At 39.5% G+C, this 19,443-nt stretch overlaps 1 protein-coding gene across 4 annotated transcripts in view; it reads right to left on the reverse strand.

The window, feature by feature from the left end:
- Nucleotides 1–19,443, reverse strand: part of naaladl2 (N-acetylated alpha-linked acidic dipeptidase like 2) — a 568,261-nt gene that overhangs the window by 351,436 nt on the left and 197,382 nt on the right. For all 4 annotated transcript variants that reach the window (XM_026159034.1, XM_026159033.1, XM_026159032.1 and 1 more), the window contains one exon: nucleotides 556–595. The gene's annotated coding sequence lies outside the window, so the exon portion shown is untranslated. The remainder of the gene's footprint in view (nucleotides 1–555; nucleotides 596–19,443) is intronic.

A 19,443-nucleotide genomic window follows, 5' to 3' on the forward strand; every position in this document is an offset into this window, starting at 1 on the left:
GGCTCTATTATGTGCAATTACAATTCAAAGTAGGCTTTTTAATAGCAATCAATTTCAGAGTCAAACCAAGAACTAATTTTGCATAGCAAATGAAACGCCTGATGCAAAAGCTACTCTTTGACCTTCAGAGAGAGCGCTCCATAATCAGACAGATCTGTTGCTTTGAAGAGGTGTAGAACAATAGCACTGGTATGCTGGGACAAAGACCCTCATCAAATTGTTCTTCTGATATGAAATACTTGCACAGGTATTTGTGTAAGATTACTATTTATATAGCAGGACAAATGCAGGCTTGAGGAACAAAGTTGTCATTCATCTTTTGTCTTTCAGCTCTAAGCAGATTGACAGGCCATCTGCTGTATCTGCTACCTTTCACTACTATTCGCCTCTCATTCATAAATTACTGCATCGCCAGTTTGCTCTAGACACAGCTGAATACACTTAGTGTGATCAGGGCAGAGACAAAGAGTGAGAGAGAAAGAAAGAATATTTTCCCAAACACTTCTCCTCACCAATCATTTCATTTGACACGACCTTGTCAGCTGCCGTACTTACAGAGCAGGAAGTATGCTGTCAATCATGGATTTCCTTCTCCCTGCCACAGAGAAGCACAGACCACAAATTATTCATTTTTTTCACATAAATCATGCATTAAAAAACCTCAAATTTGCCATTCACTGTATACTTTCAGATCCACGAATACTGTACAATACACACAAATTATAAAATCATTTCCACCCTGATGCGTGTCCCAGTAGTATTCTAGGTTAATGCAAGAAAGGGTAAGACCACCGGGGACAAATAAGAAGAGCAAACAGCAGTGTAATGGAATAATCAAGCATCTCCATTAAGTTCACATTCTGTGGTGGTTGGTAGCAAATGAGGTCCTTGCATGAGTGGGAGTGCTAAAATGCAGGCTTATTTGCTAACAGATACATGGGACTGTCTGGTTTAAGTCAGTATTTAGGAAAAAAATAACAATCTTTTTTTTTTTTTTTTTTTTGGTACGATGGCATTTTACTTCATGCCATGCATTTTCCTTAACTTTGGAAGCATAAGTGAAAGGAGCCTTTAATGTCCCAATGTAAACCTTTTACACTCTAAACTTCTAACAAGGGTTGTATTCGGTTATATTCTCAATGTGCAACATATCCCCATTCTAATGGGTCATCTATTATTTATCCATATCATTGTGGATTTCGTACAGCTTTAAGGTTAAAACTCATGTCACAGCTTGCAAAACAAAATACAGCCACATCCTTACAAACTCCAGATATATATTGCTGATATAATTTTTCACACTTATGTGACTCAAGGTTTAGGGAGAGAATACTGTTAATATAATTTAATCTGACCATGAATTCTACAAAGTGCATCAGTATAATAAGCAATGAATTCAATGTTCAACATTAACCCTCTTCTGCAGAGCATTGGCCTTTGGCAACAGAAATTTTCTTAAGCCAAATGTCTAGTTAATGCTTTTAGAAATGATTAAAACAAAACAAAATTGGTCAAGCAGCATTTGAAAAAAGCACGTTTTTGATACTTGTCACAGGAGGACATGCTGTAAGATGAAGGGAAGATTATTTGCCTTAAAAATGTATTAAAATGATATGACATAAACTATAAAATAAAACAATGTGATTTGTTTGTGTGTGTGTGCAAGGTCTGTGTAGAGACTGTCCCATTTAAGTTTTCTTCATTTTGTCTGTTTAGAATTGTGTTTTTTTCTGCCTTCTCAGGGCAACACTGTTTGGCAATGGTGACTTTTTAAGCATACCCACAAATGTGTTTAAATATATTTGCATTTTTATTTACTTCACTGCTTTAAACATTTTGAGTCAAAAATAGGCACGACATTAAGATAGACAACAATGACAGTGAAGGGAAGTAAAGTGGAGAGAACAGTTTGAGAAGATGTGAAAAATAGTATTTTAAAAATTGCCTGTCTAGTTGATATAAATTCATTTACACATAACTAAATCAAATGCGTAAATAATTTTTTCTGACATATTTATGCCATCCGAGTAGACTTACAGAGCATAAAGCATACAAAACAGGAGTATATTGCTATGCTGTAGTCAGTCTTGCTGTGTTTTCTTAAACACACACACACACGAGAGTAGCTTAGCTGTACCTTGGACAGAGACCTTTGATGTTACACCTCAAATTTGTTGGAGCAACTCTTCCAATTTTTGAGGTTACAACTCCTAATGGTCCTATTACTACTGTGACCACTTTTGACTGGCCCTTCATGCTACCCAAACGCAACTTGGAACATGAGTAAGAGATACATATCTAAAGCCATACTGGCTCAGGCAACACCCAGCATTGGCACTAAGCAACCAGGATGTATTAATGAGAAGATTACTGGAACAAGGCATATATATATATCTATTTGGTGAGCTGTCATTATGGGGAGGCCCAGGTCACACCAGGTTTACTGCAGGGTTTTTTATATCACGGACTGTCTTATGTTTTGGTACCATATGTACTAGACTGTATTATACCATATGATTTTCCAGTAGATAACTATACACCTTTTCTTTTAATTTGCAGAGACTTATGAATTCAGAAGTTGGTACCAGCTTCTATCTCAATTTTCCCCCAAGTTGTGGCAAGTGTTGGGGGAGATTCTGTAACATTCAAACTGGAAAATACTTTAAGGAATGAAATGACAGTACACCATTATAGATACTAACAGAAATAGTTAATTACACAATTAGTAAGATGTTTTGCTACGGTTAAAAGACTTTCAGATTAACAGCTATGACAGGATCCAATGCCAAAACTGATGTGCTACATATAAATTGGAATATGGGCTTGTTAAGAAAGTCTTGAAACTTGGTTTATATTCGATAGGATCTTTCTAAGATTAAGAAGTGTAACTGCTTCTTTTATTTTAGCCAGCTATGCTAGCTTGGTACCACACAAAGTCTAGCCTTCATGTGTCTGTCTTATCTCTGCAGAGTAAAAAAAATCAACACGAAGCATATTGGAATCCATTTAGCAGCACAGCCAAAGGTAGACTTCATTTCTGCATAAAATATATCCTGGGTCTCGCATGCCGGTATCCATCCATAACCACAGCATTAACATCTGCACGGTGCCATGTAGCTGTGAGAGTTTGTTACAGGCTGCAGGGCCATCAGAGAAAAACCTTTATTTTTATAGTGTTCATGAATTAAAGATGGCTTCCCCTGGGGTGTTGGAGGAGAGCAGAGGCTTTATGGATCCCTCACTCTCTCCTCCGCATTAAATCTCCTGAATACCACAGGCCATGTCTCACGATGTTAGACACGGAAAACAATAACAGCCAAACATTCTTATCTGGTAGGGGGTTTTTGTATTTCTTCCTCTCAATACCATTTTTCTTTCTTGTTTTCTCTCTTGGTTCTCTTGGATGCTGTTATGCTTGCTATATTCCTGACTCTAAAAGTTCAAGCCAGTCCATTAAAAACTGCATTACCCACAAGTCAACAGGTTATGTAGCCCATTACAGCTGAAGGTCAAGTTTTCTTGTTCCGTGGTGGGTGGATTTTGGAAAACAGAACAGTCAGATATTTAATGGAAAAGTATCGCAGGCAAACACTGAATAACATTTTACATTTCAGATATCAGCAGTCCATCGCTATGTTTTTTGTGATGACCACAAATGTAAAGACTTAATTTAACAACAAAAAAGAAGCAAATAATAAATATTATTCTATGAATATCTAAAATTTGTCAGCATTGAAATGTGTTTATGTGAGGTTAAATTGTTAGTATCTTTATAGAAATTGGGAAAGAAGACTATCGAAAAACAGACTAGTGTAAAGCCCTTGTCCAAATTACAGTTAGGTAATGAGTGGAACAGCAATAGAACACTAAGCTTGTCGAGAATGCGATTGAAAATTGAAAATTACATTTTAAATAAATTATACTTAAGATCAGAATAAAGATTATTATGTAAATGGATCTAGACTCCACATCCCACTGAGGTTAGAGTCACATACAGATAGGAAGTAAGTATTTTGACATTTACATATTTATTTATTTATTTATTTTAAATATGAAAAAAAGATCTGACTGAAGGAAAAAAAACTTTCAACTTTAATTTAATTGGTTTAAAAAGTACTGCATTTCGCATGACTGTAATTAAAGGTTTACAACAAGGTGCAAACCACTGGTTGCACACAATAACAGTCAAGATGAGCCTTTATCAAAACATCTAAAGCGCATTCCTAGTTATGAAAGTTACCTCAAGGTGCTTTATATTGTACGGTAAAGACTTTTCAATATTAGAAAGAAACCCCAACAATCATATGGGAACATATAGCTGCCATTGGAACTGTGTCACTTCTGTTTATTGATTTGACTGCTGATAAAAGCAGTCAAATCAATAGTATAAACTGAATATAAATATATATTAACTTGAAAATAGATATAAACTGAAGTATGCAGGACTACACTCTCTGCTGAGATTCATCCAAATGCTACAAAACTAACTCACAGTGCAAATGTGTAACTGTAACACTTTGCACTGTTTGTTAAACCCTTGAATTAAAGCTAAAAGCTAAAGGTATCCAATTCAGTCATATCTTTGCTGTCCAAAACTGCAAAAACTGTGTTGTTGTTCAAATATTTATGGACCTAGCAGTTTATACTATAACGGATTCAGCTGAGTCTCAGAAAGGAGCCCTTACTGCTACTGACTAATTCTTGATTCTTCTTTAATTCTTTTAAGCTAATACAAAGACGAGCACAGACACTACCAGTTCCAGAGTTCTAAATGTAACAAACATCTGGCACTTGTGATCGCTGTGGGGAGCACTACAGGAGTGAAATGAAATCAACTGCCTGTAAACACCAGAACAGAACAGCAGATGAGTTGTAAAGGGACCAAAAGGAGTTCAGTGACTGACATTGGACAACAAACAGTGACAAGGATCTATTGCTCATATACTTGATCTTGCTTTCAGTGTTATATGAGAATATATAAGCAGCAGAAACCTATATTTTGTGGTACATAAAAACAGAGGCCTTAATTAAAACTTTTTTACTTTTCGCTCCCTTTCTACTCTGAATTGTTATTTACAGACTTTTGAACTCAACTTACCTAATGCACTTATTTCAGCAGTGCACTCACATAATGAGAATTCTACAGTTCCTGCTGTATTTTCAGCTGCTCATCACTGGATCCATGCTCAGCAAGAGAAAACATCGGCAGCATTTAAATAGGACACATTTTAGTCCATCTTTGTCTTAAAAATGTAAAACTGGTGACAGTCATCTGAAGTGTCTTCATGAATTACTGACTGTGAATACGCAAAATCCCCAAGGGACTAGTTAGAGTGAAGCTATTAAAACTTTTGTAAATCTAATTAAGTTCTTTGAAGAAGTATTGTATGTCTTGGTTTCAACATAGATTTGACACTTGATGTCTCATATACTACAATGATCCAAACCAAAAATATAATCCCGACTTTATTCTTGAGACTTTCTATCTGTTGAGCAAATAAACTGAAATTTTGATAACACCGATCATTTCAATGCAATGCAGTCATCTGCTGGCTAATCTTGGTTTTAGGCGTTTATGTTTTTGTGACTTTGATAACTACCACTTGTGCGAAATTTGTCATGAATGGCACCGATCTCTCCCAGCTGCACAATTTGGACCTCCCCATCATCAAATAGTTAAGGACTAACTTGAGAACAAAGATGTTGCGCTAGACTACATCTTATATCTGCAGGTCCTGCCTCACGACCCTAATCTGAAGTTCTAAAAGTATAGTGTTCACACCCAAATGTGTCGCAGACGTTTTGGTTGCATGACGCAATCATTCAGAATATTATGCACTGTTGTGGCTAAGTGGTGTGCTCTTTTGCCCTCTCTCTCTATTTCTCTCTCACACACACTGCAAAAACTGTTTCTGCCATTAGCCCACTCAGCTTTCAGTCCCTTTATATGGCAAGAGCATACACATACATGCACCTTCACTGGAATAAACACCTCCATGTCCCCATTTTTCCAACCCTTAACACCTTTTCTGTGATCTCTCTCATCCATCCCCTGTTTAATCCCCTCTTTTTCTATGGCCTCCACCAAATTAAATGCAAATAGCCCAGTATAACCTGGGGCGTCATTTATCTAAATTAGAGTGCCAAGTGTGGATCCCCATGGGGCTCCCATATGCTAGCGCAGTTAGCGTCATTAGCTTCATTAGCCCGTGTCAGACCATTAATTACACATCAAGCCTATCAGTTAGCTGTTGCTGAGAGTTCTCATCCACTCTGGACTTCAGTCAGCAGTAAAGAAAGTAAAATAAGCCTTTATAGCTAGGAGTGCAAGAAAATAAATTCATCTGTATCTTTAAAATGTGGGAATTATTAAAGAAGAAAAGAAAATGTTATAAGTGCACTATTTTCAAGTCAAGCTCGCAGATACAGGACAATAGGAATCAGGAACAATCACAATTTAAATTTACTTTGTTCTTTCATATCTAGACTATATCGAAACTATAGATGAAAAAAGAACTCAAAGTAGGCAACCTGCCATCCAAGTATCATTTGGAGCCTCTTTAGTTATATACATATTTAAACTTGTTGTAAAGGTGTAAAATATCGACAGTGTGTGAGTTCTGATATTCTAAAGGGATGTTTGATAATGTGGTGAACAGAATCATTGCATGCTAGATCCAAGAACCACAGCTGAGTGTCTGCTTTGCATGGCCTGATATAGAAGACAAGCTATGGTAGTAAAGGGATGTTTTTGCCCTGAGGTGAGCCTTTCAGACAGCACTTAAAGTACTTTGAGACTGACAATAGCCCTCTGGCAAAATAACACACAGGTCTATGTCAGTGTAGGCATGTTGCTAGAGGTCAGCAATGAATCAGAAAATTCAATTTAAAGTTTACAGAAAAAAAAAAAGAATTAGATGGTAGTCAAACAAACATAACACAATATAGTTTTGGTTTTAGGACACTTTATGCCTCCCTAAATCATAATGTGCCAGAGTTTGGCTCCACCTATTAGGGGTGGAGCCGAACCTGAATACGGTATTTGGAAAGGCACAAATAACGTGTTTTTTACGAATACTTATTTCAAACAAATACTTGGACAACAAACAGCGACAAGGATCTATTGCTCATATACTTGATCTTGCTTTCAGTGTTATATGAGACTATATAAGCAGCAGAAACCTATATTTTGTGGTACATAAAAACAGAGGCCTTAATTTAAAACTTTTTTTTTAAACTTTTCGTTCCTTTTATACTCTGAATTGTTATTTACAGACTTTTGAACTCAACTTACATAATGCACTTGTTTCAGCAGCACACTCACATCATGTGAATTCTACAGTCCCTGCTGTATTTTCAGCTGCTCATCACTGGATCCATGCTCAGCAAGCGAAAACATGGCAGCACGTAAATAGGACACATTTTAGTCCATCTTTGTCTTAAAAATGTATGAATACGCAAAATCCCTAAGGGACTAGTTAGAGTGAAGCTATTAAAACTTTTGTAAATCTAATAGCCAGAGGGCTATTTCGAACAAATACTTTAAAAAAATATTTGTATTCGGGAACAAGGAAAAACTTTACATCAAAAAGCAGAGTTTCCTTATGAGACCGCAGTGCATGGCCGGCTGAGTGAGTGACGTGTGAAAGAGGTGACTGACGCTGCTGCACACAGCAACAGAGAAGGCTCAGCTGAGTGAAAAAAGACTGAACGGCATCACTATTTTTGTTGAATCGATTTTATTTTACCTTAACTGGGTTCCGGAGGCAGTTTAAAACTTTCGCGTAGATCGGGAGATTATTCCATTGCACTGCATTATTGACGTCTGCAGTCGGGAGCTCTCATGTTCACTCTGTTTACGTAGCTCTGTTAGCTTGGTAATTTAGACAATAGGCTGTTTACAGAATAATGTTTACGTTTGGTTAAAAAGGTTAAAACAATGCTTGTGTAGTCACTCACTAACTTAGCTGAAACTCCCCACATGGATTTGAAGAGTGTTGCCGCTGCTGCTGAGCCATCTGGCAAGAACATAAAAAACAACAGCCAATGGCTATTATGTTATTTTCTTTTCAATGACATTCTTTGTTACATGTTTATTGCTGGATTTATGGAAAAACATCAACTAATATTGCATATCCATAATTATTATACTTACACTATAACATTTGTTAGAAGTGTAACGCAAAAAAAATTGGATTTTTATGCCTATTTTGAATTTTACTCGAATACAAATACTTTTCCCTCCTCAACAAATACAAATACAGATACAAATACCGGCTCATCTCTAGTAGCTATACATGTGGTTTTTTTTTTTTAAGGTGGTCAAAAGTTATTGGAAAAAGTAACATATGTTTAAATATAAAGATTGCTTGTAATACTTGGGTCATCATTTATTGTGAGTCAGTCAGACAAGTTAATGTTGATGTCATCCATCCCAAGATTTTTTTTCTAGAACTGTCTAGGCTTCCTTTTTTAGATGTGTCCTGATAAAGCCTTGCCTGGCCTTCCACTTCCTGTGTGTTCTGTCCAGTTCTTTTCACCTATTTATATACCCTTACATTCATGAATCCATGTCCTCATTATACACTCTGACAATAATACCTCTTTGCTTGATGTTGTGAAGGGGTTTCTCTGAACCAAGGAAAGAATTCTGTAATCACTCACTTTTGTGGTTGTTAAGTCTAATTGTTGAATGTTGCCATTGTGTTTCTTAAATTTGTATAGTCTTAGTTTAAGCAGTAGGATCAAAGCTATTCCTTTGATCCTGACCACCTCTCCAACCACTCTGTACTGGGGGAGGTTTTATTGTAGATACATCGTATCTGAAAGATCTGTTTCTTTTGATGTAAGCTTCCTGCGTTTACGACCCTTCACTTACTGAATACGGGACAGACTTGACTGGGGGAAAGAAGGGGAGAAAGAAAGAGGGAAAGAGAAACAGCTGAGAAGAGGGACGGGGGAGAAGGGCAAAAGACAAAAACCAACAGAACGGGCAGAGAAAAAAAATGCATATATCAATCACCTGGATCACCTGCTGAGAAAGAAAAAAGAAAGCAAGCAGAAGAGAACAAGAGTAATAGAATAAACAACATCACAATGATATATGGGAATATGACAGTAAATACTAAATGTTAAACATTATTGTGCAGCACATAAGATCAACAGAACACAGTGTGCTTTGAGGTAGGAGCCAAAAAGGGTGTAGTTTGTGGGTGTGATCACCCGTGTGTACACCTGTGAGCATGGACGCGCTTGTTTTTTGGTTTTTAAAAGGTTCCTTCATGTAATAATCTGCTAGAGGGTGTGGGGGGGCCACAGCCCCGTCCTCCAGGGCGTGAAGCAGGTGTGGAGGAGATCAAAACTCCAGACATCCAGAGGCCCCCAGAACACAAGAGACCAAGGAAGACCAACAGAGGGGCAGCTGCTCCACTGTCCCGGAAAGAGCTGAGGAGAGTCCCAGATGAGGGCTCACTCAGCAGCCGCGGAGCAGAAGCCAGGGGGAGTTGCAGTGACGCGCCTGTGAGCTCCGCCGGCAGCCAGCTGCGCCTGAGTGACCGAGGCACCCCACCTCCGAAGTGGCCCGAGCGAGCCCCAGGCTCCAGGCCCCGATAAGCGGCCGCCAAGGAGTGAGCCGGTGTGTACCTGGACGCCCATCCCCGGACACAAAGAACCACCAACGCACCGATGTCTGAGTGGGTCCGCCACTGGCAGGGGAAGTGGTGGTAGGGGGAGATAGGCCTCCAAACCTTGGAGGGCCTGAGATGTCCCCAGAGAGGTGGCGCCTGACACCCAACCTGACATATAGACACAGACATACAGGCACACACAGATACAAACATCCATTCCCACCCTCATGCTCTCATATGCACTTACTCCACACTCAACCAACGTGGAGACAGACATAAAGAGACGTTGTACACACGATCACACTCCCCAAGCGTACTCTACAAACCGGGTCTAGGTGCCCCCGCCCCTGGAGGGGGGAACTGCACCCAGACCCAGGTGGTGTTTCCCTTTTCCCTGCGGTGGGGGGAGGCAGACCGCCCCGACTCCGCAGCAGCAGGAAGGCTCCACACTCCTCCTCCTAGTCCTAGCCCCCCTGCTCCAGCAGGTCGCAGAGAATGGGGGTGAGAGAAGACTCCAAACCTCCCTCCACCCGCTCATTGTAATGTTGATGCATGTGTGTTCTAAGGTGCATTTAAAACCCAGGAGGGCTTGGAGCTACCTGCCAGAGAGCAGCAGGTAAGCGCATGGTCCCTCCTGCTAGCCCTCAATGTCTACGTGTATTTAAAATTGAGAGGTGGGCAACGATGCCAGGGGTGGGGTGTACACCCTGATGGTACTTTGGACTCCGTGTATCGTGCCCACCCCCAAGATCCTATATGTATGTGTAATGAGAGTGTGAGTAATGTGAATGTCTAAGTTGTGGGATAAAATTGAGGCAGAGGCAGCCAGAAGGGGACAGAGGGGGGGGGGGGGGGGGGGTAGCCTCCTCTGCACCCTGGTGACATACCCCTACTCCAAGGCCCTGCATGTGTGGGTGGTTGTGGTGGAGCGGGAAGAGGGAGGCAGCTGGAGATGGGGAGGGAAGGAAGGGAGGGGCAAGTGACCCCTCCCTGGGGCCAGCTCCCCCGCTGACCCCAGTAGGCACCCCCATACTCCGCGACCCGCCAGGGAAAGGGGGCCCAGGCCCATCCAGACCGGGCCCAGTGCAGCAGCGCCGCCCGGCCCCACAGAGCCCGGGACAGTCCACCCAACCCCACCACAGAGAAAACTGCACCCACCCCACCATCCACTCATCTTCCAGACTACATAAGACAATAAACACCCAGGCTGAGATCTTCCTCCACCTCTCCTGTATCTCCCCCTCCTGCAGAGGGAGCTCCTGAGGAGAGGAAAGCTCCTGCAAGATGTGACAATCTCCCCCACCAGTTGAAGAGCCCCCCAGGTGGCTCGATGCACCGGCGGCACCCTGCTCCAGGGCTGGGCCCCCATGCACCCACCCGCCCACAACCCCGGCAACACACCAACCAGGACCCAAGCCCCCGAGGCCCGGTCCGGGTCCCAGCCCAGAGACGGAGCGCCCCCAGAACCTCACGCCCCTCCCGGACCTACCCAGGGGCAGCCAGGCTACCAGGTCAGTAACCCACGTCCGTCAGCACAGACCCTCCCCTAGCCCCGCTGCACGCAGCCGCGAGGAAACAGTCACCTGAGAGCCAACAGAGCCCCTAACCGGACATGACCGCTACCCCGGGTTGAGCCCCCCAAGGAAGATGCCTCCGGGGAACCCCCCGACGCCCTAAGCCTGTCCCTACCCCCACACCAATCACAACAGTGAAGGCGGGACCAAACTATGACCCCCCACCCCCAGTAGGTGATGGAGCTGATCAAAGGAGCCCAGAGCAATTGATCTGATGTGGTGGCAGAGGCTGTATCAAGGCTAATGTAATCTAATAGATAATTTCTATATTGGTTAGAATTAAGATTATTTTTATTTTTCCAGTTCATGAGGACTGTTTTCTTGGCTGTGCATAGGGCAGTGAAAACCATATGGGCTATATTCTTTTCTGAAGTGACATTATCTAAGCTGCCCAACAAACACACTAAGGGGGAAGTTGGAATGTTACATTTCAGACACTTCGATAAGTCTTCACATATCTCGCGCCAAAACTTCTGAACTGGTGGACAGAACCAAAGAGCGTGGATATAATTGTCCGGTGAATTGGTTTGGCAGTGTGAGCAGTTGTTGGTAGACGTAAAGCCCATCTTGAACATCCGATGACCTGTATTAGTGCACTCTATGTAATATTTTGTATTGAATTAATTGAAGACTGGGATTTCTAATTAGATGAAAGGTTTTTAAGCAAATCTGAGACCAGAAGTTTAGGTCTAAGTTAACTGATAAATCCGCTTCCCATTTTGCAATAGGAAGTGATATTGATTCATCTGTTTTAGAAAGCATTCTGTATATTTTGGATAGTAATTTGGGGGTTTTAAGAGTAAGAAATTGAACCACACTTGGTGGTGTTTGTAGTTCAACTTGACCCGGTTTAAATTTCTTTTTTACTATGGATTTAATTTGTTGATATTCTAAAAATCTTTTCCTGTTGATCCCATATTTTGTAACTAGTCCGTCAAATGAAATAAATTCTGTTCCTTCTAGTATATGTTCTAAATATTTGATTCCTTTACCACTCCAATCTGAAAAGTTTATCATATTATTGTTTTGTAATATGTCAGGGTTGTTCCAGATAGGTGTACGTTTGCATGGGATTAATGAAGACGCCGTCAATTTTAGAAACTCCCACCATGCTGTCAGAGAAGAGCTGATGTTGATGCTTTTAAAGCATTCATGTCGTTGGATGTTTGAGCTGATAAATGGTAGGTCTGAGATCTCTAGATTAGTGCAGAGTGCTTGTTCTACATCTAGCCAAGGTTAATCTAAGAGGGTATGTTTTAGCCATCCTGAGATAAACTGAAGCCTGTTGGCTAAGAAGTAGTGCTGAAAGTTAGGCAGTTCTAGTCCTCCTTTATCCTTGGTCTTTTGTAGTGTTTTTAAGCTTATACGTGGGGGTTTATTTTTCCAAAGGAATTTGGACATACATGAATCTAGCGATCTGAACCAATCTTGTGGTGGTTTAGTTGGGATCATTGAGAATAAATAATTTATTTTTGGTAAGACCATCATTTTTATAGCGGCAACCCTTCCCATGAGTGATATGGGTAGACATTTCCATCTAGCCAGATCATCTTCTACCTTCTTTAAAAGTGGGATACGGTTTAATTTAGTTAGATCTGCAAGCTTGGGAGAAACATTAATACCTAAATATTTTATATTTCCTGATTGCAGTGGTGTAGAAGAGGAATTATGGAAGGAGCAATTAATCGGTAGGACTGTAGATTTTGACCAGTTAATTGAGTAATCTGATATTCTTGCAAAAGAGTTTATCAATTCAATCACCCCAGAGATATTGGTTTGTGAATTTTGGAGAAAGAGTAACACATCATCCGCATAAAGGCTGATTTTATGTTCCACGTTCTTGCATTTTATGCCCTTAATTACTGAATTCTGTCTAATTGCTGCTGCTAGTGGTTCAATAAAAATTGCAAATAGTGAAGGGGAGAGTGGGCATCCCTGCCTGGTGCCCCTCAAGAGACAGAAGCTGGAGGATGTCTGGTCATTTGTTCTAACACAAGCTGTTGGGGAATTATATAATATTTTTAACCAGTTTATGAAAGAGGAGCCAAAACCAAATTTGTGTAAAGTTGCAAATAGAAATTTCCAGTTAACTCTGTCAAATGCTTTTTCTGCGTCTAAAGAGAATATTGTAGTTTCTAGGTTTTTACTGTATGAGTAGTCTATCAAATTAAGTAATCTACGTGTATTTGTTGATGAGTGCCTACCTTTTATGAAACCAGTTTGGTCAGGATGAATTAAGAGGGGGGTTATTTTCTCCAGTCTCTTTGAGAGAGCTTTGCAGATTATTTTAAGGTCTACATTTATAAGGGATATTGGACGATAGCTTGAGGGATATACAGGGTCTTTGCCTGGTTTTAGCAGGAGATTAATGTTTGCAGAATTCATATTTGATGGAAGTCTGCCCTTTTCTTTAATTTCCAACAACGTTCTGTAGAAAACTGGTGCTAGAATCGACCAGAATTCTTTGTAGAATTCTGCAGGAAAGCCATCTGGACCTGGAGCCTTATTATTGTGCATACTTATCAGGGCTTCCTGGAGTTCACCTGGTGTCAGTGGTGAATCCAGTGCCATTGCTTGAGTGTCCAATAATTTTGGAAGAGTTATGTTGTCCAAAAACTGATCAATTTCTTTTTTAGATGGGTTTATTTGTGGTGAATACAACGTTTTATAGAAATCCCTGAAAATGTTGTTTATTTGTATCGGTTCATATAATGTGTTCCCAGATGAATCTTGAACAGCACATATAGTTGTTTTTTCTTTATTTATTTTTAGCTGGTTTGCTAGAAATTGACCGGATTTATTACCATGTTCATAATTTTGTAGGCGTAGTCTTTGTACTAAGAATTTTGTTTTTTTATCAATTATCTCATTTAATTCTAGTTTTGTTTTGCGTATTTTGTTCAATGTTTCCTGATCTTGGTGGGACGCGTAGGCTTCTTCTAGTGATTTGATGTTTTTTTCTAATTCCTGAATATTTTTGTTTTCTTTTTTCTTTTTATGTGATGAGAAAGAAATTATTTTACCTCTCATCACAGCTTTCCCTGCTTCCCATAGAACAGAAGCTGATGTTTCGGGAGTGTCATTATAGTCCAAATATGAAGTCCACTCTTTTTTAAAATATTTAATAAAGTCTTCATCTTTAAGCAGTGATATATTAAATCTCCAGTTTTTTCTTGGCGTAGTATTATTCTTGTGCATTAGTGTTAAAGATACAGGACCATGATCGCTGACAGCTATAGGGTGAATCTCAGTGTCTGAAATGTCGTTCAGCAGTGAGCTGCTGACCAAAACATAATCCAGACGAGAGTAGGAGTGATGGACATGTGAGAAAAAAGTATATTCCTTACTGGTGGGGTGAAGGGAGCGCCATGCATCGCAAAGACCAAAGTCACTCATATGCTGTTTGATTATATTTGTGGACTGCCAATTACGCTGAGTTCCCGCTGTATTGAGCCTATCCATGTCTTCATTTAGTCCAAGGTTGAGGTCACCTCCAAGAACAAGTGTGCCATCTAAGTGTTCAGAGAGTGCACTGAAAAAACCGTGAAAGAATGAGGGATCATCAACATTTGGACCATATACACTTGCAATACATAGCTTTTTATCACGTATAGATAGTTTAATGATTAAGAATCTGCCCTCAGATCAGCTGAAACACTCAGTTTATTTAAATCCAGGTTGAAGACTCACCTGTTCTCAGCTGCATTTGAATAAAGCACCAAATCCACACTTTAAGCTTAAATTTCAAAACTTACATTTAACTACTGATTTTATCTACTGTTCTGATTTTATCTGTTTTGATTTTATATACTGTTGTTTGTTTGTTTGTTAATTAGTTAGTTAGTTTATTTGCTTGTTTTATTCAATTTTAAATCATGCTTTTTATTTGTTCTTGTTTCTAATGTCTCTGTAAAGCACTTTGAATCACCTTGTTGTTGAATTGTGCTATACAAATAAACTTGCCTTGCCTTGCCTTGCCCTCTGGATCTATAACTGTATCGAGTACTGTGAAATTAATATTTTTATGTATTAAAATTGCTGCTCCCCTTTGTCTAGAATTATAACAAGCTGAGAACACATTGGGAAACTCAGGTGTTTTAAGTTCATTCGAACCTCTAAGAGGTCTGTGGGTCTCTTGTAATAGGACAACATCCGCCTGTAGTTTTTTGAGTTGGTTAAATATTTTTAACCTCTTTTCTCTGGAGCCAGCTCCATTTATATTCCATGTAATGAACCTCAGTGTACCCATAGATGTTTGTGTATAACTAGGGATGTATGCTGTGTGCGTCGCTTAGACAGGTGGAGAGAATACGTCACTTGTTCATAAATAAAGAGAAGGAGAGAGAGAAAAAATGTGTGGCGAGATGCTCCCTGAGTCTGACTTTGTGTATGCATAGTTACTAATATGAGTAGGCTTGGCTTAAGTGTGTGTGTATCTTATATGACTGTGTGCGCTGTCTGACTGATGTAAATGTGCTGCCGTTGAGCGCATGGTGCGTATGTTTGAAGTTGTCAATAAAAGGCAGCGAGAGGAGGCCACCATTGTGGTCATTTGTCGTGCTGGTCATTTGCCTCCCTTGCGCAAGTAATGGATCGATCGACTGTCTTGTTTTCTTCATGATGAATAAGTCTCTAGAATTAGCGGGGTTTGTGGAAACACAGACCCAACAGTGGTCTTTCAAGTATTTTAATTTAGCTGAGCTTTTAAGAGTTTACCATATTGTAGATTTGGCCACTCGTAAAGTTTTGGGTATCTCTCCAATTCGGTCTTTAAGTCTGATGTCATTAGCCATCTGCTGCAGGTCCCAAAATCAGACAATCGCAGCAGCATACAAACTGTGTAAATGTTTTCATGTGTAATAAAATGATCAGCTTTGCTGTTCTACCAGGAGTCACAATTAACTTCCATTAACATCCAGGCATCCATGAAAACCGAATTTATGAAATTTTAGAAGTTAGTTAGAAGTTAACAGGAAGTTAGCTCGCTAGTTTCCACTTAATATAATATACCATGTTCTGACTGAGGGATTTCCGAAACAAATTAAGACGTACAGCTCTGCTATCACTTCCAACATAAATGAAGACAGAAAACTAAACAGCAGTGACATTTTGTAAGTTTTGCTAGGTGGAATATAATGATGTGCTACGTGATTGCTAGCGACACAGCTATGTTAGCATAATATAAACAGTGAAGCTGGAGGATGAACGCTAACTTTTTTCCACTCGATAAAAGTTAACATGAGGGTTCCCGAAGGTTAGGGACAAATGTAATTGCATGGCAGGATGCTGTAAACAGACAAAACTTCAGTCAGGAGATCAACTGAGATAATCCATCCACAATACGAGGTTAGTCATTAATATACTGCTGCATGGGCTGGGCTGTAGTTACATCGTAAGGTTTTAAAAACTAAGCTTTAAAATGATTAGCGTTAATAACCGAGAGAGGCTGACAGTGATCACTGACTGTCTTTAGGGGCTTGTTGAGATTAAATAGAACAAGATACAAAGCATTAAAACATGTTAAATACACAACAGCCATATTAAACGCAGGGTAGTTTGGGCCCGGAAGCAAGATTCATCACGTCATCACTTAAAAGACTGGATAGGTTTATTTGGGTTTTCTAGTCTACCAATGACCTCATTCGCGCTGACATTCTTGTAGACCTCAAATTGAGAGTTCCACATGTACAATTACCAAATGCAGGTTCAACACTTGGATTTGACTGGAGAGATTTTATTTGCTTAACCTTGGACAAAAGAATGAAGGAACCGGCCTCATCTAGCCATAAATGTTCTTGTAAGTTCAGTTACTTTTGATCTTCTGAAATGGAGGCCTGTGTATAAAAATGGCTTTTATTCCTAAATATTTCAATGCAATATTTTTATTCAATCATTTTAATTAAATTTGAAAGTCAAATTCACTAATCCAGATGTTCCAGAATGCAGATGCTGATGTTTGAAGTTGTAAATTTTAATTCCCATCACATTGCATAAATATGGATTCAGTTTGTAAATCAATAAATTACAACTCCTGTGTCCGCTCTTCTTTACATTATATGTTGGTTTGCCTTGAATCGTTTTTAGGTGATGATTCTAAAAGAGAGATTAAATGTCTTGCAAGTTCTAAGGAATCAACATGGTTTTAATTTAAAAATCAACTAAGTGGCTAACATTACACTAACTTTTTAATTCTGCAAAGATATGTGAGGAACACCCACATTTTCACAAACAGTGTCATGAGGAAATCAGGAAGACAAATGAGGTTGTTTTGCTCACCCACCCTGTGACTCAGTTATGATGAACTTGTACTTTGTTGAAAGTCACACCTTCTCTCAAACCCTCTGTACACAAAAACACAATTAGTGCTAAATATAGCCTGGATCATGCTGCTGAACAGCTAATGCACATCACTCATTATCACCTGCCACTGTCACAGCATGCTGGCACACATACACACACATAATCAGTGTCACCTTCCCACTCCCTTAAAACTAAGACCATCACATTGCTTGTGTGTTGTCAATGGCAAGTATATACAGATAAAGCAGGTGTAGAACTGGGGTTTTATGGCAATGACTCTCCAAACTGCATGGATATATTCATTTTAGAGCCTTTGTCAAGAGCATAATGCACAGCGCACATATGTGAGTGTGTAGTCTAAGTATTACTGGACTATTATTGAGGGGATCTACATCTGTTTCCATATTCACATAACGCAAGATATCAAACAAAAAAGCAAATCCCCATAATGCCAGTTATTATAGTGAAGACATTATTTAAGGTAATGGTAAAGTCAGACTTCATACATTTTAGTTTTGTTCATTCGTGGAGAGAACTAAAAAAAACCTTTCTATGTCATATTTATAAACTTTAATGACCCACTGAAGAGAGATGTGTAATTTTACCTTAATGCCGCATGAAGTAATACTGCCTTTCTCTCTCTTTGCCAGTGCAGCCATCTAGTTTGAGCCAATGAACTAGATGTTTACATTTGCTCTACATCCTACATGGTGGTCTTCAAGCTTCTTTTATAACAATTTCCTGTCTATACCTCTACTATCAGCTATCCATAAAAATCGAATTAATGATTTTAAGAGTAGCTTAACAGTGATAAATCTATATACATTTATATATTTTATATATTTATGAAACAAGAACTGGTAAGAGAAGCTGCAATTACAGTCAGCAAAGGATGATAATCAAAATGATATAATGTTTTTCATGCATAAACGACACGAAAGATAGAAGGCACTATCTTATTATTTAGTACAGTCATTTACTAAATGATTTTCGTAAGAAAATCAGTTGCCTTGGTTGTGTTTTAGCCACCAACATTAAGAACAGTTCCCTGGTAATATAGACTGGATTCATTTAAATCAAAAATTCAAAAGAAGGTTGTTTGATCGATACAACTAGCAAATCAAACAAATCCAGGAATGGAGCTTTCTGAATTCCTCCAAAATTGCAAAAACCATTGATCCATTCACCGATGAAGAGTTTGTCAGAGTGTTTGGTGGTGTATGCTGCATTAATATGCTCTGAGAAAAAAGAAGCAATTGAGAATTTGGTCCCCTACAGGCGAACTGTAACAAGAAGGATCAAGGACATTGCGGGAAATCTGGAGCTTCAGCTGAAAAACAAAGCAGACAGTTCTGAATTTTTCCTTGGTTCTGGATGAGAGCTGTGATGTCTGCAACACAGTCCAGTTACTCATCTTTGTACATTGGATAATAATTGAAATGAATTTGAGATTACAAAGAAGCTGGCAGCAATGCTGTCAGTGGAAGAGACTATGACAGGGAGTTCGCAGAGGTAACAGCATCCTTGAATAGGCTGGAGCTAAAAATGACAAAATGGGAATGATGATTAAACAGTGATGAAATGTTGTTTATATTCTGCCTATTTTTGATTTTTATTGCATAATTCTAACATCTACTGTACTCTTACAAATGGGAGTTTATTAAGAGATACAATGAATATTGAGCAGAACAGAGTTCAGGTGCAATTGTCCACAACAGTCCCAGTTTCTCATGGTTCCCCTTGGAAAAAAATAATTGCTCACCTCTTTAGAAAGTCTATAGGCATCTGTTTTCAAAATAACAAGTGCTTTTAAATAGGCCATAGAGATGAATGTGGATGATTGCCTCTGTGCTACCTCTTAATGTCAGATGGAAAACAGTTAAGACTGAGCACAGCACCCATGTGAGCGAGGGGGGAGAAGCTGCTGCCTGCGAGTTTGCTGC

The sequence above is a fragment of the Astatotilapia calliptera genome, chromosome 23 (genome assembly GCF_900246225.1).
Source record: "Astatotilapia calliptera chromosome 23, fAstCal1.2, whole genome shotgun sequence".
NCBI lineage: Eukaryota > Metazoa > Chordata > Actinopteri > Cichliformes > Cichlidae > Astatotilapia > Astatotilapia calliptera.